Source organism: Cynocephalus volans, chromosome 15, assembly GCF_027409185.1.
Source record: "Cynocephalus volans isolate mCynVol1 chromosome 15, mCynVol1.pri, whole genome shotgun sequence".
Lineage (NCBI taxonomy): Eukaryota > Metazoa > Chordata > Mammalia > Dermoptera > Cynocephalidae > Cynocephalus > Cynocephalus volans.
In genome coordinates this window covers 38,452,886-38,478,961 of record NC_084474.1, presented here as the reverse complement: position 1 = coordinate 38,478,961, position 26,076 = coordinate 38,452,886, and positions in this window count along the sequence as shown.

The window sequence follows — 26,076 nt, the reverse complement described above, 5'->3', positions numbered from 1 at the left end:
CTCTGGAGTAGCACTGCCACAGCCTTTGTAAATGGTTCTGTACTGACAAATGTGAAGATTTACAATCTCTCTGCTCTTAACATTCCAGAGGATAAGAAAACGGAATAAATAAGTAGATACAAAGAAAAGGCACAAATACACATCAACTTTTGCACATTAGTGATGAAAGCTGCCAAACATTAATGAGATGCATTTTAATTAGGTACAGAAAATGGACATATGAAAAAGTGTAAGCTCAGCAAGAATAGAGATTTCTATCTCTCTAGCTTACTGATGTATTCTGGATACCCGAAAGAGTGCCTGGCACACAACAGGCATGCCCAAAATATATTTGTTAAAGTGAAGAAATAGTGATTTTTAGAATTTAGTTCACTAGATTCTTTCAAAAAACCTTGATAAGTGTTCTTTCTCACCCCTCATCCTAGCACTTCATTTTCTGGTTACTTGAAATATGGTCTAACTTTGCTTATAGGAGGAAAGAAAAGTGCCCCTTTTCCCCCTATAAGTAAAGTCAGTGGATCCTTAGCCATGTAAAAACACTTGTAAAATAATCTATCTATTCTCTAAGCATTAATCTTGCTCTATATATTTTCTACCTTTGCATGAAACATCTCTAAAAAAAAAACACACATTTTTTAAAAAGGCTAAAGAAATTGTATCCATTTTCCAAAATATTTGTAGCCTTGCTATATTGCCATATAAACTGAAAAATCCACTGCCCTCCTTCCAGACATGCTGTTCATTATTTCTACTTGGACTTTTATAACAAGTAAATATTCTGGAAAATTGCTATCACATTTCATATTAATACTAAAGAAATAATTTATTACATGCACGGCATTCAAAACTAGTCATGGCTTCATGCTCTTACTATTGAATTATTACCTAAATGCATTAGACTTACTGTTTATACATTTTATAAGTTGCCTTGTTTTCTTATACAATATTCACACATGATAATTGTCTGTAAGAGTCCTGGAAATAGTCTCTTTCCTAGTAACACAAGGCAAGTGAAATGCTGGTTTAATTTTTTTTACTATTTATCAATGCCTTTTCGTGAAGATAGAAAAAAGATTAATTTATTTCTGACATATATAGTCAATTTCTTTTACTTATTTATAAGCTCCTGATATTTCTATTCACATTGAAAATTATTAGATCTTTTTTTTAGACAGAACTTAAGAAATGTGTCATTTTTGCACGCCTAAATCACAGTGTCTCATTGAGATATTGGCCTTCAACAACAACAAGCAAATAAAAACAACGGAATATTTAAAAGCTTCCACTAAGAAAAAACAGATTGTTTACAAAGAAATAAAAACCAACCTAGGATGCAGCTTTTCATTTGCACATGAGATACTGTGCAATAATGAAAAATCCATAACTTGTAGTGAAAATAGGATTTTGAAACTAGAGACCTGTGTCTGTTCAAGCAAGATGATCATATAAAGATATTTTTAATCACACAAAGACACAGATTCTGCATGCCTTTGTTTCTCAATACACACCTGTTTCATTTTCCTCACAGGGGACTTGCTTCCTCTGTATGGCTTATATTTTATGTGTCCACATAACTTTCACTTGCAACATGCCATGGCTTTCTATGGCAGTGATTTTTGGACTCACCTTTCTAGCATTTATAACTGCATTTAGCAATATTGGCTCAATTGGTCTCTGTGTATCTTGTTCAAGCTTCTACAGTGAGAGAAAATACTTGATGCAGCCTAGATTACGTGCTTTTTTGGTTCCATCAACTTGGATTAAGGCATAGGGACTCCTGGTACCAATATGCCCATCTGAGCTATGGAAAATAGGAGAGTGGTGATTGCATTGCATATTATTTTAGAAGGGAGTCAGTGCAAAGATGAATATATCTAATAGATCCAAACACCAAAACTTGATATGACAGCTTAATTACAAATGAAAACAAAGGCTTTGGAATTAGAGAGGTCTGGATTTGCTTGATCACTTATTCCTGATGTTCCTAATGTTAAATGATAAAAAAAAAAAAAAAAAAAAAAAAAAAAAAAAAAAAACCGTCTAACTCAAGGCATTGCTGGGAAGAATTATGTGATAAAACATGTGGTGTGCCCAGCCTCATGCCTAAAATATAAGTTAATTAATGGTAGCTTCATTTTCATACATTAATTAACCATTTAATTTAAGCCCAAATAAAAATTAGCCATTCTTGCATAAAATATCTAAGCAAATAAAAACAACAGGTTTTGAGCAAAGGGGTTATTGTCTTTGGAGAAAACATATATTAAAGTCTTTTGCCCTAATTGTCTGCCTACACTACCTCAAAACAGTCCCAACTCACAAAGGAATTTACATCATTGATTCAGGAATTTAGCAGCTTCTGAAGTGGGTCATAGATGAATGGACAGATAAATAGATAGACAGGCTTATACATATAGATGTATAGATATTCGTTGCATAGCTTTTAAAACCTTTTCCGATCTTGCACACTTTCCTCAGCTGACTTTTTTTTTTTTCCTCACTGAGAAACAATGTTTCCTCTACCCTTTGATTCCATTAATACACAAAGCTACATCCAACTTATATGCATGTGCTCTAGCTCTTCTACAAGTGAGAATAGGCCATTTCCTTTAATTATTCAAACAACATTTATGCTGTCACAGCAACTCCTGTTTAAATTGCCAAACGAAATATTCTTTTGAATCCTAAAGCGTCTACTCACCTCACCTCTTTCGGAACTTCTACTATGTTCACTTACCACGTGATTTACTTCTTTTGCTGTCCTCCTTCTCTAGTTACATTTCATGCATTACTTTTGTCTTCCCAACTATAAGGAACTATACATTGTACCTAAATTGCATACCGCATTATTCCTAGTTCAATGTAAGATATATCACAGGTGTTTAATAAACTCCTAGTGATTATTTACACCATGCTTTCCTTAATTTTTAAACAAATCTTTTTATAAGTAAGACTGGATATGTTCCTGACTGTAATAATGTATTATGCATACACAATGCATCTTGCAACACAAAGAAAATATTAGGGCATTATTCTTTTAATAGCTATATGACCTGGAAATAAATATATAATGTTGATTTCCAGTGTGCCATTACTACAGAAATTTGATTTAGATGAAAACTCTCTCAACACTTAATAGTTCAAAATAGTTCATGGGTTTTTACATGTTATATCAAGCTAAACACCGCTTAGTTCATTTTACCAAGGACATACAAATGATTCATAGATAATGATTCATAGAGTTCACTTAATTAAAAACTATTTGTCTTGTTGACTATAAATAGGAGTCATACATTAACAAAAAATGAAATGAATCTATTGAAGTTGGTACCACAAGAAGTAATTCTTGAACAACATCTCGTTACCCTGTAAGTCAGAATAGTAATTGCAAGAATTCGAGTACACTGCATGCACAATAGTGTAGCATTGCTTCAAATGAATTACACTATTTTTCCTTAAGAATGTGTAATAATGTTCAATCATAAATAATAACTTGTAGGGCAAGTACAAATGGAGGTGGAATACAGAGCAGTATTTTATCAGAAGTATTTTATTTTATTTACCACAAGCTAAATTGATCTATGTTGATTGTCGTTGCCTATACAATTTGTTATTCTGCAGATGATAACATAAACTCCAACCCTACTTAACCAATCTGCCAACCTCAATTGACTTCTCTGGTTACACTGCTTATTATTAGATATTAAAAAGAGAAAGTCTTTATTCAGCCAACACTTTAACCTATAGCGTAAGTGCCTTATAAAAATAAAGCAACCTATTGAGAGAAACACGTAACCAGTCCATGTAATTGAAGCCATTGTGATAACAGATAGAATTTGGTCTTCTAGCACTTAAGTAACTATATTTATTAGGTGGCATACCAACAAAACTGAAGATTAATACCCCACAGAAAACTTACATGATAAAGTGAGAATTGTAGTTTTCAAATTATGTTCTCACACACATCTTTTAAAAATTATATAAAAGTGGTACCTAGAATATTTACTATTAATAAATAAAGAATCATTTGTACAACTTCCTGGCAATGCTATATTAAAGATGGCTCTTTATTGGTTTATTTGAATTCTTGGAAGAGCTTTAGAGAGAAATGAGAGAAAGGTAGACAGGAGTGGAAGAAAAGTAGTCAAAAATACATTTGATTTTTTAAAGTCCTGCATTTCTCTAAACTAAACCAACACTTTCAATAACTACTACTCCTGACCAGTACAGAAAACCTTAATTTAAAAATACACTATATATGAATAAGCATACAACATTATAATATGCCTAATTTCTGTTCTTTGGTGTGGACAAAGTTGAAACACTTCTTTACAATATATATTTTTAATGATTTCTAAAGCCCATGTCTCCCCATTTTACTATTAAACCATTAAATTGATTCTATTTGTGACTAAAACTGGGTACTGGGTGTCGGGGAAGAATATCCAAGAGGAGAGAAAACTTCCAAACTGAAGTCCCAGTTATCAATGTATTTTATAAAGTTATTTTGCAGTTTAACTTCCATTTTCTTTTTACCATTTCCCCCCTACCCATCAAGGTAGGGGGAAATCTTTGCAATCCCTTCATTTGTCTAGAATTCAGATGCCATTTTATTTATAACCATAATATGGCTTAGCACATGGATTTTTGTTTAAAAATTAGTCTTTACATTTTTTTCTTTCTTTTTTTATTGATTATGCATATTCATGCACAAAGCTGACTGTCACCACCTGTGTCCAAGATGTGATGATCAGGTCAATACTATCAGCATGCCCATTATCACATATTGCAATTATTTCCCATGTCCCCCACCAACCCTCTCCCCGACCTCCCTCCCTCTTCCCCCACCCCCACCCCCAGCAACTCTAGGTCTGTTCTCTCCTCAAGTCCAGTGAACAACTATGGTCTTTCTTTCCTTCCTTTTTTCTCTCTTAGCTTCCACTTATGGGTGAGGGCATGCAGTAATTTTCCCTCTGTGCCTGTCTTATTTCACTTAACATAATTTTCTACAAGCTCATCCATGTTGCTGTGAATGGCAGAATTTCATTCTTATGACAGAGTAGTATTCCATAGTGTATATATACCAAGTTTTCCTTATCCAGTCATCTGCCAATGAACATTTAGGTTGGTTCCATATCTTGGCAATTGTAAATAAAGCTGTGATGAGCAGGGAATGCATGTATCCTTTTACATAAAGATTTCCATTCCTTTGGGAATATACCTAGAAGTGGGATTTCTGGATCGTATGATAGATCTATTTGTAGTTGTTTGTGAAATCTCCATACTGTTTTCCATAGTGGCTGCACTAATTAACAGTCTCACCAATAGTTTAGGAGAGCTCTCTTCTCTCCACACCCTCGACAGCATTTGCTATTCTCAGTCCTTTTGATTATAGCCAGTCTAACTGGGGGGGAGATGATATCTCAATGTGATTTTAAGTTGAATTTCTCTGATGATAAGTGATGTTGAACATTTTTTTAAGTACCTGTTGGCCATTTGTATGTCTTCCCTCGAATAATGTCTATTCAGCTACTTTGCCCATTTTCTAATTAGGTTATTTGCTTTTTTACTGTATAGTTGTTTGAGTTCCTTGTACATTCTGGATATTAATCCTTCTTTGGACGTATAGTTTGCAAATATTTTCTCCCCTTCTGTAAGTTGTCATTTCACTCTGTGTAGTGTTTCTTTTGCTGTGAAGAAGCTTTTTAGTTTGATATAATCCTATTTATTTATTTTTTCTTTTATTGCTTGTGCTTTTAGGGTCCCATTCATAAAGGCTCTTCACAGTTCTACTTCCTGAAGTTTTTCCCTTATGTTTTCTGTTAGTAAGTTTATAGTTTCATGTCTTATATTTAAGCCTTTAATCCATTTTGAGTTGATTTGGATATACCGCAAGACATGCAGGTTCAATTTCATTCTTCTGCATACGAATGTCTGATTTTTCCCAGCACCATTTATTGAAGAGACAATCTTTTTCCCAATGTATGTTCTTGTTGCCTTTGTCATAGATCACTTGGCTGTAACTCTGTGGGTTGATTTCTGTGTTCTCTATTCTGTTCCTTTGGTCCAAGTGTCTATTTTTATGCCAGTACCATGCTATTTGGGTTACTATTGCTTTGTAGTATAATTTGAAGTCAGGTAGTGTTATGCCTCTGGCTTTAATTTTGTTGTTGTTGTTGTTGTTCGGGATTGCTTTGGCTATTCAGGGTCTTTTGTTGTTCCATATAAATGTTATGATTGTTTTTTTCTATTTCTGTGAAGAATATCATTGGTATATTGATGGGAATTGCACTGAATCTGTAGATCACTATGGGAAGTATGCACATTTCACAATGTTGATTCTTCCAATCCAAGAGCATGGAATGTCGCAACACCAAGCCAAGGGTTGTGATCCCCTTACCGGTCACAGAAAAAAAGGACAAAAAAAAAAAAAAAAACAAGAGCATGGAATGTCTTTCCATCTTTTTGTATCTTATTTAATTTCTTGCAGTAGTGATTTGTAGTTCTCATTGTAGAGATCATTCACTTCCTCAGTTAAACTTATTCCTATTTATTTACTTATTTATTTATTTATTTTGGTGACTATTGTAATGCACTTACTTTCTTGATTTCTCTTTCTGTTCATTATTGGAGAAAATAAATGAAACTGATTTGGGGGCATTGATTTTATATTCTGCAACATTGCTGACATTACTAATCATCTCTAAGAGTTTTTTGGTTGAGTCTTTAGGCTTTTGTATATATAGGATCATGCCATATGCAAATGCAAATGGTTTGACCTCATCTTTTCCAATCTGAGTGTCTTTTATTTCTTTCTCTTTCCTGATTGCTCTGTAGTACTTCCAATACTATGTTAAATAGTAGTGGTGATTCATACAACTGCAGATATAAATTCTTCTCATCAGCACATGGACCATTTTCCAAGATACACCACATGCTAGGTCACAAAAGAAACAAAAAATAAAAGAAAAGATCCAAATTACAAAAATCAGAAAGAAAAAGGAGACATTACAACTGATGCCACAGAAATAAAGAAAATCATTAGAGACTATTAGAAACAACTATACACCAACAAATTTGAAAACCTGGAGGAAATGGATAAATTTCTGGACACATACAAACTACCAAGACTATACAAAGAAGACACAGAAAACCTTTAACAAACCAATACAAGCAATGAGATTTAATCAGTAATCAGCAGAGTCACAACACAGAAAATCCCAGGGCTGGGTGGTTTACTGCTGAATTCTACCTAAACTTTTAAAGAGAAATTAATTCCAATTCTCTTCAAACTATCACAAAATATTGAAACAGAGACCACTCTCCCAAACTCATTCTATGAGGCCAGCATCACCTTGATACCAAAACCAAAGGTACAGCAAAAAAAAAGAAAACTACAGGCCAATATCTCTGATTAAGATAGATGCAAAAATCCTTGACAAGACACTAGTAATCAGAATACAGCACCACATCCAAACATTATACACCACAATCAAGTGGGATTCATCCAGGGATGCAAGGATGGTTCAACATATGCAAGTCAATAAATGTGATACATCACATCAACAAAATCAAGGACAAAAACCATATGATTATCTCAATAGATGCAGAAAAAGCATTTGACCAAATTCAACATCCCTCATGATAAAGAGTCTCAGCAAATTAGGTATGGAAGAAAAGTATCTCAACACAGTAAAAGCCATATATGACAAGTCCACCAATAATTTTCTGAATGGGGAAAAACTGAAGGTTTTCCCTTAAGAACAGGAACAAGTCATTACATTTTGAATGCTGAGTGAATGATTTACAGTTCAACAATGGGGATACTCTTTATTCACTACCTGCAGACAGCAAACTGCTTGCTGCTATAGTAACCACCTTTGGCTTTCAGTAGTTTAGCAGAAGGAGCATTTATTTCTCACTCACAGAGCAATCCAATGCAGGTGTTCCTAGTTGTAGGTGGGGTGTGACACACTGGTCTGGCTTCACAGTTTTTCAGGGACTCAGGCTGAAGCAAAATCTCTTGATGTTCCATCCTTGCTGTGACATTCTTCAGTGACGTTTTTTGCCATTAGTAAATGAGTCCAATCTCCTTAATGTGTCTCATGAAGGTCTCCATGATCTCAGTTTTGATTACTTTTCTTGGCTCATCCTGTGATTCTCATCATATTCTTTTTACCAGCACGCTGTTCTATATGCATCTCCTGCATGTACTACACTCTCACACATCTTCATAGTTCTTTCATGTGCAATTGCAGGCTTTCCTATGTGTGCTGCTCCTCTTGAGGAATCTCCTTACTGTCATTTTTAGGTGGATAAGTTCAATAAATCCTACATGTTTAACATAAGACATCACTTCTGGGCATTTCACAGGCAACCCCCTCTACTTCCCAAGTCTGTATGCTCCCCACAGCACACGATATTTAGTATCCTCATAGGATTTAGATTATATTAAAATTTCTTCTTTGCTTCTTAGTGACATGCTTGAAGGCATAAAAATGTTTGAAGGCATAGACTATGTTTTATACACCACTTTATCCCTTGGACACAACACAACAATAACAACTAGCCAACAATAGGTGCCAGTGTAGAAATATTGAATAAGTGGGGAAAATTATTTTGGACTGTAACCTAACAACCTAAGTTTCATATGGATTGCAATTATTAGTAAAAGCAGAAAACACAGAAGAAATAGAAAAAAAAGATGTGACTTTCTAAACAATCCTAAATGAAAATAAAATTAAAGCATATCACTAATAAAAAGAGAGAGATGAAAATTAGAATGAATGACATAAAAATTTAAAAGTAATGTCCATTTTAAAAGTTACAGTAAACTAAATGTAGGAGGCAAACTGGGGCAGGAGGGCTATTTTTGCAACAAATTTGATAGACAAGCCATATTTTTATTGTATATAGTTTTAACAAAGTATTAAAAACACTTAAATCTATTAGAAAAACATGGATTTAAAAAAAACAAAAATTATTCAAAATGACAATATTTTTTAAAAAGTTCATCCTCCCTGGTAGGAAAAACACAAATTAAAATAATTATATAAGCTTTTGCCCATAAATTTGGGCAAAAAAATAAGGAATAAATATAATGGTGCCGGGGTAAAATGAAGTAGCCACCTCACACACTTTGTGTTGGATTCTAAATTGGCGAAACTTCCAGGAAGCAATATGCCCCTATATATGAAGAAATGTAAAAATGCATTTTTTTTTTACTGTGAATTGTCAAAAGTAGGAATTTATTCTAAACAAATAATATGTGACTCATTTCTTAAAGTAGTATTTATTGTAATACAAATTAGAAAAAACTAAATTTTTCAAAATAAGTACATGATTAAATGAAATGTAGTACATAATATGATAAAATAGTATTCAGTGATTAAGAAAATATTTAGTAACCTACAGACATTTTTCCCATATTTAGGCAGGAAAATACAGCATTTTTTTCCCTTTGTGATGCCTTTCTTTGTTTCGGTTGCGTAACTACCCTGAAAACTGTACTTTGTGAGATATTCTAGCTCTCCAGAGTGATGCAGAATTTCCTGGGCTTTATTCAGAGACAAAGTGACAGACAATGAGGTAAAATGGGGTCACCTTCCTTTTCTCCTCCTCCTTAAATTGTCTACATTCCCTCTTGGGCTTTGGCAGCCACAGAAAAAGAAGAAAATCTGAAAACAGATGTAGACTATCTCTGTTTTGATGTGCCATAATCCTTCCCAAAATAATAAAGTAGAGAGCCAGCTATCTGTTTAGTATGTGTAATGGAAAAGGATAAAATGAAGGAAAAGAAAAAAGAAGGATAATATCCCAAAATATTATCATCCACATTTTGAAAAAAATTACCACAACTATACCAAATATTCACTTTTTTTTAATGGTATGTCTAAAAATTAACTTTAACTTATATGAGATTTATTTTGATATATCAAGAGAAAATTTTCTGGTTTATTTTTGTGCAAATAAGTTTTTCAATATCATCTATCGAATAATCACATTTTCCCAGTGATTTGAAATGCCAAATCTAACATATACTAAACATTGCTAGTACAAAGCATAGTTCTTATATTTGTGTCTCAAATTTCAATTCTGTTCCATTTGATTTGTCCATTTCTTTATTATTTTCATATGGTGCTCATTAGTAATTTCTCATGAAATGGTTTTCTTTAAATTATTTTAAATCAAAATAATTATACAACTTGGTATAATGCAAATGCTAAGTTAACATTGATAATAGATCAGTGTATATGTTTTGCTCATCAGATTATTAAAACATGGAAATTTTATAAGTCTTTTAGATACACTTTTTCATTTCCTTAGTGAGTATTACTGATATTCTCTCTCTTTAGTTTATAGTAGTCTTTATTTTTAATATGCACTACAATGGATATAACATCATTGAAGCCACAGAAATGTTTTCTTGTCCTTTTCTGGCCACAGCTTTTAAGCATCCCTTGCTGATAAATTATACTCTCATTTTAAAGCTATAGAGTTTGTTCACTTCAGTGCAGGGCTTCTGTGACAGCTGTTCTGAAACCCTAACAAGGGCATTCATTCATTTAGATGCAGCTCCTTCCGAAGAACTTCAGTTGCCCGAGGTTGCCAATGCTCTGAAGTATAACTCTTACTCAGGGTATCTGGAAACTTTTACCATTAAATCAAGCTTGAGGGCCTCAGGAAGTCATAGCTAGATTGGTCAAGTACTGAACAATAATCCACTTAAGGAGGCAGCTTCCCGAGACCATCAGTATTAACAGTAGTTTTGTAAGAACTCTATTTGTAAGATTGTACTCTGATACCTGTGCCTCACTGGACATCATTTGACAGCTACAAGTGTATCTTCTTGCAGATATGTGAGAACTGCTTTGAAATGTGAACCACACACATTTTCTAGTGGAAGCATGACTATTTTTAAATTTTAATATACTGAATAAAAAAACCCAGTCATGCTTCTTTCTTTCAAAGTCTAGGTCATGATAACTGTCTACTAAATGAAATGTGCCCAGTGAACTAGCATAATTAAGCCAAACAGTAACAACAGCATAAGAATAGATGCAGCTGCAGATAGTGTCTTGTCTTAGCTGCATTTAGCAGTCACATGAACCCTAACAGACACTATTATCACCCTCCCACTTCATTTTAGAGATGAGTAAATGAAGGTTTAAAATGCTAAGTCAATTTTCAATATCATACTGCTAATGTGTAGTGGAGCAACCATTGGAATGCTAGTCTGCCTGACTTTTGATTTCAAATACTAAGCACTGTATATTTAACCTAATACTTCAAGAGGGGGGAAGTTAAATATCCTGTGTCTGAACTGAACTGGCTTTAAGCTATCTCAGAAAAATAAGTTTTATGACCTTTTCTTAAATGTTTCTTTCTTTTTTTCTTTTAATTGCTTATTTATTTTTTCATGTATTTATGAAATGTACTAGGAACTGGTGTTGAAAAGATAAAGTGGAGGTAGCTTTGCCTGAAAGAATCTTACAATATGTAAATCTTATAGACATACAAGAAAAAGTGGAACGAAATGTTTCCTGTCCTGCAGATTTGATCTTGGATGACCAAGAGATCCAGAGATGATTAGCGAGAGGAAGAGCTAAGGACCCAGTAGATAAATCTGACAGGCAGTTATTATTAGTGGTTAGGATCTACGTATGAGTCAGGGAAGAACTTTAACCTTGTAGATGATGGCAAGGAATATCATCAAAACTTCAAAGGAGATGACTAAGCAAGCAAGCAGGTTGACTTGCCACAACTTCATAGATGCTGAACGTAGACGAGTCTCAATGGATCAGAGAACAACAGTTTATTGTTCATGGAACAGCAAACAGTACAAGTACCAGCATTGTGGCACTGGTTACCCTTACTTCAATTACCACAGGTGACACAGTGAGCCATATAACGGTCTCGCACTCAGTAGGTTGCACTACAACTGAGGAACCTAGGGTAGAGACTCAGCATCTATTACAGAAAACAGTAAGCAAGCCAATCCACATTCCTTGAAGAGCAAGCTCGGGATCAGAGACTGGTGGTATGGCATCTTCAGCAAAGACATGTTGAGAGCCTTTGGGGCAGTGGTAGATTGCACCCCTGAATAGTCTGCTTAGTCAGACTTCCCGGATTCAAGGACACCTGCCATTTAGCTATACCATCGATTGGCTTGGTGGACTTGGGCAATTCATTCCTCTCCTTGTTTCCTCATTCAGAATGTGAAATTTTAAGGGTGTCATGCTTCTTTTAACATTAACTAATGCCTTGAAATTTTAACATTCTTTCCTTTATCTAATCCCCACTCCTTTTGCTGAACTTTAGGCCTTTTCCATTTTTAAAGAGTATCAAATGGATGTTTTCCACCAAAACTACAACATCTACAGGTGACTACAGCACAGCATAATCATACTCCAAGTGAAAAATGTTCTGAGTCCCCTGGGAAACTGTGTGTTGAGATTAACACTGACACCCCTTTCTTTTACATACCACTAATAAACAATACAGCAGAGATGCCACATTTTCCAGAATATCTTACCATATTAGTGGTAGTTTCAGGGACAAAATCTGGAGGTCACATACCAGAGATGGTGCTCCAGAGATCTTGTTGCCTTGGCTTGTCAATAAAATGCTTGACTCTCAATTCTTAGAAGATCTTTTACTTACCATAAAAGCAGACCCTAACTGGACTAGGGCCACTTACTAGAGTGCTTACTGTCTTAATTAGTGTACTACTTAGAAATAGACCACTGATAAAGGAAAAAAAGTAGAGAAAAGAAAATAAAGTAAAATTAGATTTAAATAAAGTAGCCTAAACTTATTGTTCCATAGTTAACATGTTTTCAATTTAAGTGTAAGCATAAGTTATTATAATATTTGGGTCATGGCTACTCACTGCTGTGCTCAGATTCACAAAGAGGTATGCACCTCTATACATGTGGTCTCATGTTAAGTATTTTTTGATCTTAGGAGCACCATTACCTCCCTTTCCTTGTATTCTCAATAATTCTGCAAATATGAATTTCTTTTCTTTTTTAATGTCACCTTCCTCTATCATGTTCTCCATTCTCCTCAACACTGCCTTAATTAAGCCATATGTTATTTCATTTGTGATAAATTGCGATGGCATCCAGAGCTGTCATAGTACTTTTAATCTCCCCTTGTCTTTGGCTCTTAAAGCCAATCTGAATTTTCCTAGGACCACACTGAGTGGCTCTTTCCACCTTTGATCTGTTCTAGCTTTGACTTTATCTCTACCCTGCTCCCGAATGCCTGCCATGAAGACCCCTACTTTGTCTTCAATATATTCTCGATCATTATATTTTTTCCAACAGATTTTAAATTCACTTATGACTTTGATCCCTCAAGTCCCTTGTTTCTTTCAGCAGGAATCTCATACTTTATCTCCAGTTCTGGAAAACTAAATCCCAAACCTCTAATTTGAATTAACTCAAGGTCTAAGTCAATTTTGCCACCAACAGAGGGAATTTAGCACATTTTCCCTACAATCTACCCTAGGTACTATCACTAGATCTAGTCTTTTTTGTTTTTAAGCTCCAATTTTCACATAATATCTTCCTACTAAAAAATTAAAGTATATTCCCACTACCTTCTCTTCCCCCCCCCCCAACGGCTACAAAATAATCTATTTGTTAAGTCATTCTGTGGCAGTCAAGGTTTCATCAGAGAAACAGAACCAGTAGGCGATATATATTAAAAGATTTATTGCAAAAAGTTGGCTACGTGATGGTGTGGGTAGGCCAGAGAAGTCAGAAATCTAAAATCACCTGTCAGAGATGGTAGGCTGGAACTCTCAGCCATGAGCTGAAATTGCTATTCAAAGACAGAATTTCTTCCTCCTCTGGGAAGCCACAGTTCAGCTCTTAAAGGCTTTCAGTGGATTGCATTAGGTCCACCCAGATTACCTAGGACAATCTTCCTTACAGTAAACTGAATATAACCTCTAATCCCATCTATAAAACACCTTCACAGCAACATCAAAATCATCATTTGAATGAACAACTAGAGACCACACCCCAGGCCAGTTGACACAGAAAACTGACTTCACACAATTGAATAAATTAATAACTTAATTAATAAATTAAAACCCATTCACTTGCTAGCCTACTTTTAAACTTGCAGAGCATAAGCCATTATAACTGGGAGGGGGAAGCAATTTGGGGAGACTAAAAATGACAAACTCTAGCCCAACAGGGGGAATACTAGTTTCTTGTCTAGAGGAATTCCTCTGCTATACCAACATGATCAACTCATTATCTCCCTGACTCAATTTACATATTATGCCTCTGGATTTTTACTCAGTCACATCTCCATTTAAATAGCTTCTCCTCCCTTGCAGTCTAAATAATAGCCTTCCTTGAAGACTCAACTTTAAGCACTGGCTTGCAGAATGAAGCTTGCTTAGATGGCAATTTGCTCTAAATTTTTGCAGCAGGTAAGGTTTATAGCACTAATTTGATAATTCTCATCTATTCATCTTTAGAAGTGTCCCCACCATTAGGCTATAAGCCTAATAAGTCCATTTGCAATTTGTATTCCCTAGCTACTCAACTGGTCAAAAGTGATTCAGACCACACTCATCTCTATCTACAAAGAGAACGGTTTCATAACCTACTTTACTTTTACTCAAAGACCATCCTGAAGGCAAAGTGAGTAGAAATAGGTGGAGAGATCGTTACATTCTTTATGGCGCACTGCAAATTGCCCCTTGGTGTGCAGCTGAATCTGTTTCACTGCATCTGCTTTTGTTTCAACTCCCTCTTCAGTTCCTTTTTCCCTTCCTTCCCATCTCACTGCCCATGACCATCTTTCCAAGAAGCCCTACTAATACCTCCAGACAGATGCATTGACTTCAGTTTTTACCCAGCATTCTCAGTTCTGCTGCACTGCCTGGCACTACGCTTCAGCATAACTCATAATAGCAAGATCCAACTATGGTTCTGTCACCTGAGATTGCTTAAGTGCTTCTCCAGAGACATGCTTAATTCCTGACGATGTTGCTGGAAGTTATTTACAAGCATGACACTGAGGAGTAATTCCCTAAAGGCATTACAAATGACACTTGCAAATCAAATTCCTTATTTTTTTTTTTTTTTGTTCAGTGATTTTCATCAAATACTCCTCTTAATTTAAGTGTCATGGATTCCAGGATATTAAAACCAGAAAACACTACTCACATCATTGTTATTGCTTCTGCCCTAGCATGACGATCCTTGTGGTCTATTTCTTAGAATAGCCAGACCCTAAGTTACAACTAAGTTGTATGACAAAGTCCAACTCGGAGTCATTTGTCAGGAAACTGGAATGTCTTTTTTATTTGAAAGAAGCCATAAATGTCAGTTAGTTTCCTAGAATAGGCTAAAAAAAAAAATCTACATCAACTGAATTCAGTGAATTAGGCTCTGTATAGTACGAATAAGTTTTCTTTTAAGTAAACTCTACTAAAAACGCCGTCACCATTTGATAACATGAGTTTCACATTGGACACTGGGGACTTATCTTCCTGCTAGGGACACACTGGAGAGCTACGGAGAGATTTTGTAATCATAGATTTCATCCACTGGATGTTAATATGAAGCATGGCCACAACCCATATATTTGCTGAGTGAATAAATAAGTGAATGATCAAATGTCCTTTCCCCTATGTACAGTAACAGAGGAAAAAGTTAATAACTGTCTTTTTTGGTATCAAGCAGCAAGAACTACAGGGAATGTTGGATCACATCTTCTCATTAACCATTTCCCTTTTGCTAAAATAAATTTTGAAAAAAAAATCAAACCTTTCTTTGACATTTTGTGGATAAACTCACTCAGAAATCAGGCAATTAAAGATTGGATGTTAGTATGATGGAAACTGCCTATATTTAAATGGTTCATTCAAATGAGTGCTAGCATTAAAAATTCTACCAGAAGAGTTGACCTTGCATGTCCTTCCAAAAATCTCAGAGTTCTTCCTGTTCCCTTTTTAGAAGATTTGAATAAAAAATGCAGAACACTTAAAAATATAAACTCAGCTGGAGAATGAAGATAGAGAAAACAGGAGAAAGCTTCTTTGCCTACCACAAGAGGTGGGAAATGCTTGCCTTTTACATAGAAAGCTCTGAAACTAATTACATTAAGGGCATATTTAGTAATATCATTTAATAATTTTTCTAGGATACTTATGAGTAATTTTAATATATACCTTTTAACCTATACCTCATGTTCCATTATATGTAATTATTCAGCTTGTTTATTATACCTTTAAATTACAATGATTAATCATACACATTGCATAATTAAATTGTGAAAAATGATTAATCATCATTGTATTATTGTTTAATTATACTGCATATTTTATTTTAACTAGAAAACCCAAGTGCTTTAACTCATGGGCCAATCACATTGTCATATAGATAATTAGCCTGGATTTTATTACAGGTAAAGAAAATAAGGTCTAGGTTAAGTGACCTATCCAAGTTGAAGCAAGAATATTCCTTGTCCTTGGTTTGAACCACAAAGAGCTTAGGACACAGGCCTCTCAGCCACTTTTCACAAAACTTAACAAAAGAGAAAACAAAAGTTTTTCTCTCTAATGAATAATATGGTTACTCTTAAAGAGTATGAGCTATTCTTTTCTAGAAACATATGGTTCATAGGGAGGTTTCAGAGAATATGGCCCATAGAGTGTGTCAGTTAAGCACCTATTGGTGCTTAATTAGCCTGATTAAATGCAGCTATCACAGTTTCAGACTCTGACCATACACAGCTCCAAGGCGTCATGGAATATCTCTGTGTGTCACTTCATAAATGGCTTCCAAACGGATATTGTCTCCAGATGGCAGTGTCAGAGGCCTGGGATCCAGGACAGAAATTTGCCATCTTTTCTCTTCTAATGTAATAAATACCCATGCGTAATGTAAAATTGAAAGGCAGAGAGACAGAGAGAGAAAGAGACACCCACACAGAGAGAGAGAGAGAAAGAGAGAGAGAGAGAGGGAATTGGTGGGAATTACTTTAAATCACAAGGCAGCTTTTTCTGCTTCCTAAAGAAGTAGTTAAAATTCCCTCTTAGGGCAGGCTGCATATGGTTTAGTTAAGTTCATTGATGGGTCTTTTGGTTACTGTAAAAATTAAGCCTCAAGTCCTAAGACAGGAAAACTGAAAGAGGAAATGACTGAATGAATCACAACAATAACAAAAATAAGTCTCTGTTTTAATCTCTTATAAGAATTAATATTCATAACTCCTGAGAGATAAAGTCTTATTGTTTAAAATTAGATCATATTAATTTTGAGGAAGGTAGGGCAATTGAAATGAGATATTTTGCTGAAGGTGTTTGCAGGGACCCCTCTGGTTTCTGTTGATTATAGGCAGAGCTCCTAGATTAATTCCCCCCACTCCAAACCTCTACATAATAAGTGGGAAACATTCCTAAAGATATATTGGAAAGTTGTTAGGAAGGGTAAATCATTGCTGAACAGGAAAAAAATAAAAATAAAAATAAATGTTCTCCACAGATTCTAATTAACAGACTGGAAATTTTTTCAGTTGCTTTGGAATCTGAAAAAAGGTTAATATTTTATATATTCATGTTTGCATCTGTGTGTGTGTGTGTGTGTGTGTGTGTGTGTGTTTATCTCATGATCTACAGATTGATAATACTCAATTATTCCACAGAGCATCTCTTTCTGAATAGACATGGAAAAATTCAGCTAACAGATCTTTATTTGAAAAGAAGCTGAAAAAAACCAGTGATCACATATAGGGTATACTAACTTGCTTTTAACTGTTTTTCTCCTAAGAACTTCAAATAACAAAGTCCCTAAACTAAATATTTTAAATAAAAGATAAATATCTTTATTATACACAATCTTCTTACATGTTCTCATGATTTGTCACTTTTAGAATTCTTGACTGTGTACAACTTACCCGAGAAATAATCCTTCTGTTTGATGCTTCTGGATCCAGCATCTAACTGCAGATACCATGGTTACAGTGCCAAGTGTGAGGCATGAAATTGCAGGCTTTAAAAAGCAGCAAAATTGATATGTTGGCTTCTCAGGACACTCCGCTGCATCTACACCAGATCACATATTTGTTTATGAAAAGCGGTTGTCTGTAAGGTAAGATGATGTAGACCATTAATTATAGATGGAAACCAGGAGATAAAGACAAAGATGATTATTTTTATAACCCAGTTCTTTACCAGAATTCTGTACTATGAAAGAGCTAATAAAACTCTTCTAATAACTTTGAACCCAAGAGGTAATTTACATTTTATTAGGTGGAAGAGGTTTGAAATTGTTTGTTGCAGAAGATTAAAAAGTAGGGAAATAAAGAGAGAGACAGAGACTGAAGCTTGAATCAGAAATGAGATTCATGATTTTCCTTTTGATCCACAGAATAGCAACTGTCTGTACTGCATTACAACTTCACATGATTTCCCATCAGGTTGTCTGAAAATTGACTCTTTAAATGTGATGATGCTGAAAAATGGTGTCTAAGAAAAGAAAGCTTTCCCCCTTTTTTTAAAAAAAAAACACTTTGGTTTCCTGCATCATTTTACTAATGAGATACACAATAAAATTATATCACTCATGCATTATTTAACATTATACCCCCTGGATTTCCATCCCCAGATTTTAGTTGACTCACATGCCAGAAAACAGAACAGCCTCAGGCATTTTAAGTTTTGAATATAAATCACCTATGTAGTTTAAGAATGTTATTTTAAATAAAATATCCAATTTGCTGGCCTCAATTATGTGTGAGTCAGAATATGTATTTTTGCATAATTATAACTTCATTTACATTTTGCAATATGTCATATGTTTGTTGAACTAATTTTTATTGGGTACTCACTGGTACGAGGTGCCATGATAGGGATGTATGGTATTGCTTAATTTAATTAAGAAATCACTACTCCTAGCATATTCCTCCCATGCAGGTACTTGACAGAAACACTTTGATAGCTTGCTGGCATAAATTAAAATATTTACAGAGATAAGATATCTGTTTTACATTTAGAATGAGCAAAGACTGTAATATTTCAGTTGCAGAGGGAAATATACATTTATATGTCCAAACCATGTAATTAAATAGTTTTATACAGCAGTGTGCTGGAGCCAGCTTGTACTGGCTCAAGCTGTGTTCGGTGACAGCAAACTGGTAGTGGTGGGAGTATTTATAACACAGAAATTGGTAACTGCAGCAAACCAATGGATTTTGTTTTGTTTTTCTCAAGTAGCCACTTGATAACATTTATACAATGTTGTTTACAAAATTATGCACACAAATAAAATGTTATCTTGACAGAATAATAGGTTTTTTGAAAGATTTCCAAAGTAGCAATACCCATTTTAATATAATGTTCTAAAATTATATAATATCTGGAATTTATTTAAAATAATAAAACCCTCCTAAAAAAAGAATTCACAGGGGAACAGAGAGTAGATAAAACAAAAATTGGTGAAACTATTAATATTTTATAGTTGGGCAATTGGTTTGCATGTTCATTTTGCATTTTTTTATTTGTGAAGCTTTTCATAAAAAGACATTAAAAATAACAAAAAGCAAAATACATATGCATATATATTCACTTATATATTTATATATGTGTGTATACATGCGTACATTTTTATTAAATATGCAGATGTTTTCACAAATAAGTACCATATTCTTAAAAATAAAGATCATATGTATGTACAAAGCATTTGCTGTATAGTCATTTAGTTATTTTCTTAGTATGTCTCTGTATCAGGATTTTATGAATCGTAGTTTAATTATGAAAAGATAAGTTTTCATTAATTTCAAATATTTCCTTAATATGATTTAAACTTCATCTAGGGCATAAAAAATGTATGTGACTGAAGTCTCATCCTAAGTAAATTTAGACAAATAAAATCTCCAAAGGATATAGTTTGATAGACCTTTATTAGAGGTGTTGAGGGGTTGCACAATTCAAAACATTGCAATATTGAGGTGGCCCTGTGCATACTATTGAGTCTGACCATTTTATTTTGTGAATAAAAACAAACAAGCAAGCAAAAAATAAACAAAAACAAAGCTCAAAGGGGTAAGGAAACTTCTTAAAAGTTAGTTAACCAACTTCTAGCTGGTCAAACTGTAGACCAGCATCAACATCACCTAGGAATTTGCAGGTAATTCTGAATCTCAGCCCCTACCCCAGAAGTACTGAAACAGAATTTGTAGTTTCACATTAAAAACTGAGAATCCCCGAACTAGGTAGTAACAGATTTGGTACTCCTGCCTCTGATTTCCCCACCTCATTACACCACACTCCCAAGCAAGCAGGTGAACGCCCTTTTGCTAATGCTAACATCCGGAAGATAGCCTTTCTTAGTTCTATTTATATTTTTCCAAGCCCCAATTATGTTTGTGTATACATGTGCACACACTGCAGAGTCATCAAAGGACTTCAGCTAGGTTTTACCTCCTTCCTTCAGTCCTGAATTGGTCATTTCATAAAAGGACAATGCTGATCTTCTGTATTTCCATAAAAGTTATCAGCCACAAAAAGGATCAACAATAGGTGCAGCTGTGATCTGTGACAATGACGATGGTAATAAAGATGACCACATTCTGCATTACAGAAAAGGAGTCACATAAATCCATGAAGATTCATATAGTAATGAGTTTCAGAAGAACTGCAAATGCTGTTCCAATGGCCATACACTACTCTTAAATGAGTTTTTAACCTTTCCTCTGACCTCAGTAGCACTTTCTTTATTTGAAGAAAAAGTGCATGTGGAATGCATATGGTATCAAGAACAGCAGAGCTTCTCAGACACAGCCTCTGTAGTAATGCAGATGGAGGAGGTGCCATGGGTTAAACCAATTACCCTACACTAAACTTAATTGAGGAATAATTTATAGAAGCCACGAAATGTTAATTGAACAATGAATCACTTAGACTGAAGGATAAAATTTATGTGGATTGATCACTAGAAAGCAAACAAAAGATTGAAAAGAGCTTAGGAGGATTTGAGTACCTTGAAACTTAAAGCCACTAAATAAAGAACTTCATGACAGTAGAACTATCAAACATCAGAGCAAGGAACTGAGAAAGTTGTCAAATCCCAGTGCATGGCCTGGGTAGCAATAAGATGTTTGTGTCTGTGTTCAATTCTTTCACAGAAGCAGGGCACTGAACTAGGAGAATTCTAACATATTTTTTAACAACGTTATTTAAATGCTGGGGTTTTTTTCCCCCTTAGGCATACTACCCCAAGAAATTAAGACAGCTCTCATTTCAATGCTTGGAACACACTGGCGTAGTGGGCACTAGTTAATTTCCCACAATGCTTAAAAAGCCGTTCTGTTCCCAAACAGAAGGGAACATATTATGCAGTCTCCTTAAAAAAAAAGAAAAAGCCAAAAGGAAAATCTAAGTAGAGCAAAATTTAAAAGAAACAAAAGCCAAAATCACAGTAAATGTAATTTTTAATTGTGTGATTTTCTTAAACATTCAGAGTATGGTCTTTACCTCACTTTGTCAGTAACATTGACATCAATTTAGAAATCGTTCTTACTCTGAGATGTGATGACCTTATTTTTCACGGAAAATTGCTTTGAATTTTCTTAAGGTACTAGCCATTCTAGCGTAAACATACACTGTAATTTGTTTTTGGTTTTGTTTTGCTAGGAGCGGTTGTGCATGCTTTCAGAAAGCATCTTTCTTCCACTGCTTGTTTTTCCTAAGAGATCAGACGGGCAGTGTTATTTTATGGGTTACTTTATGCTTTGTGATTTTTCTGTGATTGACTTCTTGAACTTAAGCTAAAGGGATTTGCTGATGTTAACTGAGGTTGTTTCATTTCTATGAAAGCTAAGGTTTTAACTAGGCAAATCTCAGATTGATAAAGGTACTTAGTATTCTGTACTTCATCCAGATATGCAGAGGATTTTACAGCAAGGTGTTTGAAAAACAGTTAGGAAAAGTTAAACAGATACATATTTGTTAACATCATTCTTCAGCTCACTGTGTATTTCCAGAGTTTGTTAAGAATATATCTCTCTACCCATAAGAATGATAATGAACTGACTCATTTTGGCAGGTGCCACAATTACCTCATACGTAACATGAAAGATTTCAACTAGATAAGAAAATGACTTAATAAATGTGAAAGTTTTGTAAACTACAGAGTATCTGCATATATGTATTAGCCAGCCTGCAAAACAGTACCAGTAATCACTTTTTCCAAGTATTCATGTCCTCATGTCTCGCCCTCCCATGTTAAATAGGGCTGCCCTGTTTAACATACAAATTACTGTAAAATGGTCGTGTGTGACTTTCAAGGGTAGATCACAGAAGGCTTCACAGACTGCCTTGATTTTTCTGGGATCATTTGCTCTAGGTGAAGCCAGCTTCTGTGACATGAGCACATATACATAGTCCTGCAGAGAGATCCAGATATCTTGATTGTAACTTTATAAGAGACTCTGAGCCAGAACCACTGAGCTAAGCCAATTCCAAATTCATGACCCACAGAAACTATCCAAGATCATAAATCTCTATTGTTGGCATACACCAATAAGTTTCGAAGTAGTTCATTATTTTACCATAGTTAACAAATAGAAAATAGTGGCTTATTCATTCATTCTACCAATGTTTATGGAGTGTCTTGACCAGGCACTGGACTAGAAGGTTGTAGACAAAGATAATGAAAAGCACAATTAATTGAGAAGGAAAAAAATGTAAACGTAAAACTAAAAGAGGCTTTTATTGTCATATTGTGTTATAATGACTTTGATTGTAACAGACCCATTGTTGTAATTCTTTAATTAAGTAGCATTTATGAAATCCTTGGGCAAACATAAAGGAGAAGGAAAAGAAATCTCCCTCAGTAACCTGGATAAGTGCATTATGATTACTATAACTTTCATCTTCTTTGAAGATGAGTCAAGGCTAACTAATTAATTTGATTAAAAACATATTTTATGAACCCGAGTCAAATGTCCGACCCTTGGCCTAGAGGATTTTCTATTCCACAGCCAAAACAAAACCTCCCTCTTTACCAGAGAGAAGTCCAAGAGAAGGAGTCACAGAATAAAACAGACAGGAAACAAACACATTACTACATGTACAATGCATGTCTTACTAAATGCTGAACTCATCTGCAGTGAGTTTAAATAGTTATATAAACATCTCAGTTTCAAGAATTTTAGAGGGTTATGCTCAAAGAAACAAAGTTAATCACTTGTCTAATGATGCATTTTACAGATAAAGAAACCTAATGTTACGAAGTAGTTACCCTCAGACACAGAATTAGTTAATTCAAGAAGTGGGAATAGAACGCAGGATTCCAAAGGAGATTCTTTATGAACTCAGTAAGTGGCATCTTTAGCACTTTAAGAATAACAACTAATAGAAATGTGACTGAACTGTTCTGTAAATTCTAATTTTACGTTGATTCCATCGACTCCCTGCTGTTTCCTTAGTAGGAGTCTCAAATGTCTATTTGATACACAATATACCAAATAGTAAAATAATTTCTTTCTTATCCCAGAAGGAAAGATAATCTTGTGATTTTGACAATATCACTTCAGAAAGCTGTATAATATTCCTTCAAAGTCATACTTTAGAGAACATAAAGAATAGAGATCTTGCCACAGGGCAAAAAATCCCTAAAGTACAACTTTTCAAACAGCAATAGTTCCCACATTTACAGTCAAAAAACAAGATCTGAAACAGCTCCTAAAAATGAGACACCGAAAGTGCTTTGATATTCAAAACTTTTTCACAGGAAGAAACTGACAGAGTCTGACAAGAGCATCTGTCATAGATTTTCACTATTAGATAGTGCTAAGAAGGTAACAACTAAAGACTGGAATAGCCAGGTTTCAAAGACATGTTTCATAACAAAACTTAGGCTATAGCATAGTGCCAAAATGGACTTCATGATGTTCATGGTGGCTTTAATTTTAGAGAGTAGTATTTACAGTTTCTTAGGTTTAAAATGAATATTCAATATGGTAAAGAAACAAACTTGGAAACGTTGCTTCCCCTAAACTTTCAATGTACAAATAGTGTTTATCTATTATTAATCTAGTAAACAAGAGAATAATCTTCACTTTTTCTCTGATGAATTCAAAATAAACAGAATAAATACCTTCAGAAAAGTTTGTGTTCAACTCAATTATAATTTACATTTAAATCCACTTAAAATTTAATAATTCTACTTTCTTTTTATGTTCTTCAGATGTATGACTTAACAAGCAAAACCTTCCTAAGTGCTTAAAAATAACTTGAGAATCTAGTAAACTAAGCTTATAAATAAAGCCATCCCTTGGTATTTGTGGAGGATTGGCTCCAGGAACCCCTAGAATTACTAAAATTTGGGATGCTCAAGTCCTTTTTTATTTGCATATAATCTATGCACATCCTCCCATATACTTTAAATCATCTCTAGATTACTTATAGTACCTAATACAATGTAAATGCTATGTAACTAGTTGTTATATTGTATTTTTTATTTATATTATTTTTATTGTTGTATTGCTTTGTTTTGTTTTCCCCCCAAACATTTTGGATCTGAGGTTGGCTGAATCCAAGGATGCGGAACCTGCAGAGACAAAGGGCCAACTGTAGAGCTGAGCAGGCTGAACTAATAAAGGCTATTTCAGGGTCTACAGCCAAGAATAAGCTCTTGGGTCATGAATGGGCATATCTCCCAGAAGGATTGAGACCTTGAGATCACAAGTCTAAAATGATCTGTGCATTTTAAATTGTAATTTTTAATCGAATGTAATCTCAGATAATCTAATGTGTCAAATTCTCTTAAATATTCCAAACATTTCAAATGTCAATTGCATGTATTACTCCTAGTCCTGACACCAAAGAGAGAATATCTTAGGTTTGATTTATGTTGTCACTTCTATTTTAAATTCTAACCTTTCCATATTGAGAAGATACTTACCCGATAAGGAAACATTCTGATCATCTCAGACGTGTTGATTGCCATCTCAGTAAGGTGAGGTTACTTATCCAAAAGAAATGGTCAGGATGATGGTGGGAGGGTTTGCACACACAGTATTTGGTGTGACTGCTCCTCCACCAAAGAGGGACACACTGAGCCCTTTTTTATAATCACATTGTCACACGAGGATTCAAAGTCCATACTTTTAAGATGAGATGTTAACTTTCACTGGCCGACACGATTTTTATTTCAGTTGGCTTTCCAGTCTGGTTTGAATGTCTATTTTCTCAATTCTTAGCTTGTAGTTGTGTAAGCACATGTACTACAGCTTTAGCTCTTCTGTCCTTTCCCAATCAGTCTGGATCTTTGGGAAAGTCCAAGGGCTCTCTCACCTGTACTGTAAATCCTTCAGGAGGTAGCTCCCAGATCTTCAGATTTGGGACTGGTGCTCTGCTGCCCCCTACTGGCCCTAGGCCATACTTTACTTTGAAAATCAACATTGTCAAAAGCCAAGAATGTCTCAAGAAACTTCTTTCAAGAAGCCAAAGATGTATAAAGTTGACTAATAAAAAAGGCCAAATATGTATTAAGGACTTAATTTTCCAGGCACTATATTTGGCTTTTTGTACATATTCATGACTTAATCTTCTTAACATCTTTGTGAGATAATTATAACTCACTAGATAGATTGTTTTAAGGAGAATTGGAGAAATTAAACAATGTGCGCAAGAAATTAAGCATATGTCATGCCCAGAGTTTTGCTTTTCTTGTAGGTGTTTCTGCCTGCTTTGCTCTGACTCAAAGTGCAGGTTCACTAACTCCCTTGACTCAGAGTAAATTCTCAAATCTACAGTTCAAATTATGTTTTTTATACTGTTCACAGGACATAGAGAAATGCTACAAAAGAAAATAGATATTAGATGCTAAGTCAAAAAGCCTGAATATAAATCTCAGGCCTGCTCCTATGCCGCGCAACCTTAGGCAGGTCATTTAACTAACCTAAGTCATAGTTTCCTCAAATACAGAAGGTACGACGCTGCTCTTGCTGAGGTAGCTCAGCAAGGAATTGTGCGGATCACAGTAGATACTGCTTGTGAAGTACAGCGAACTTAGTGCGTGCTCTAATTCTTGCATATCT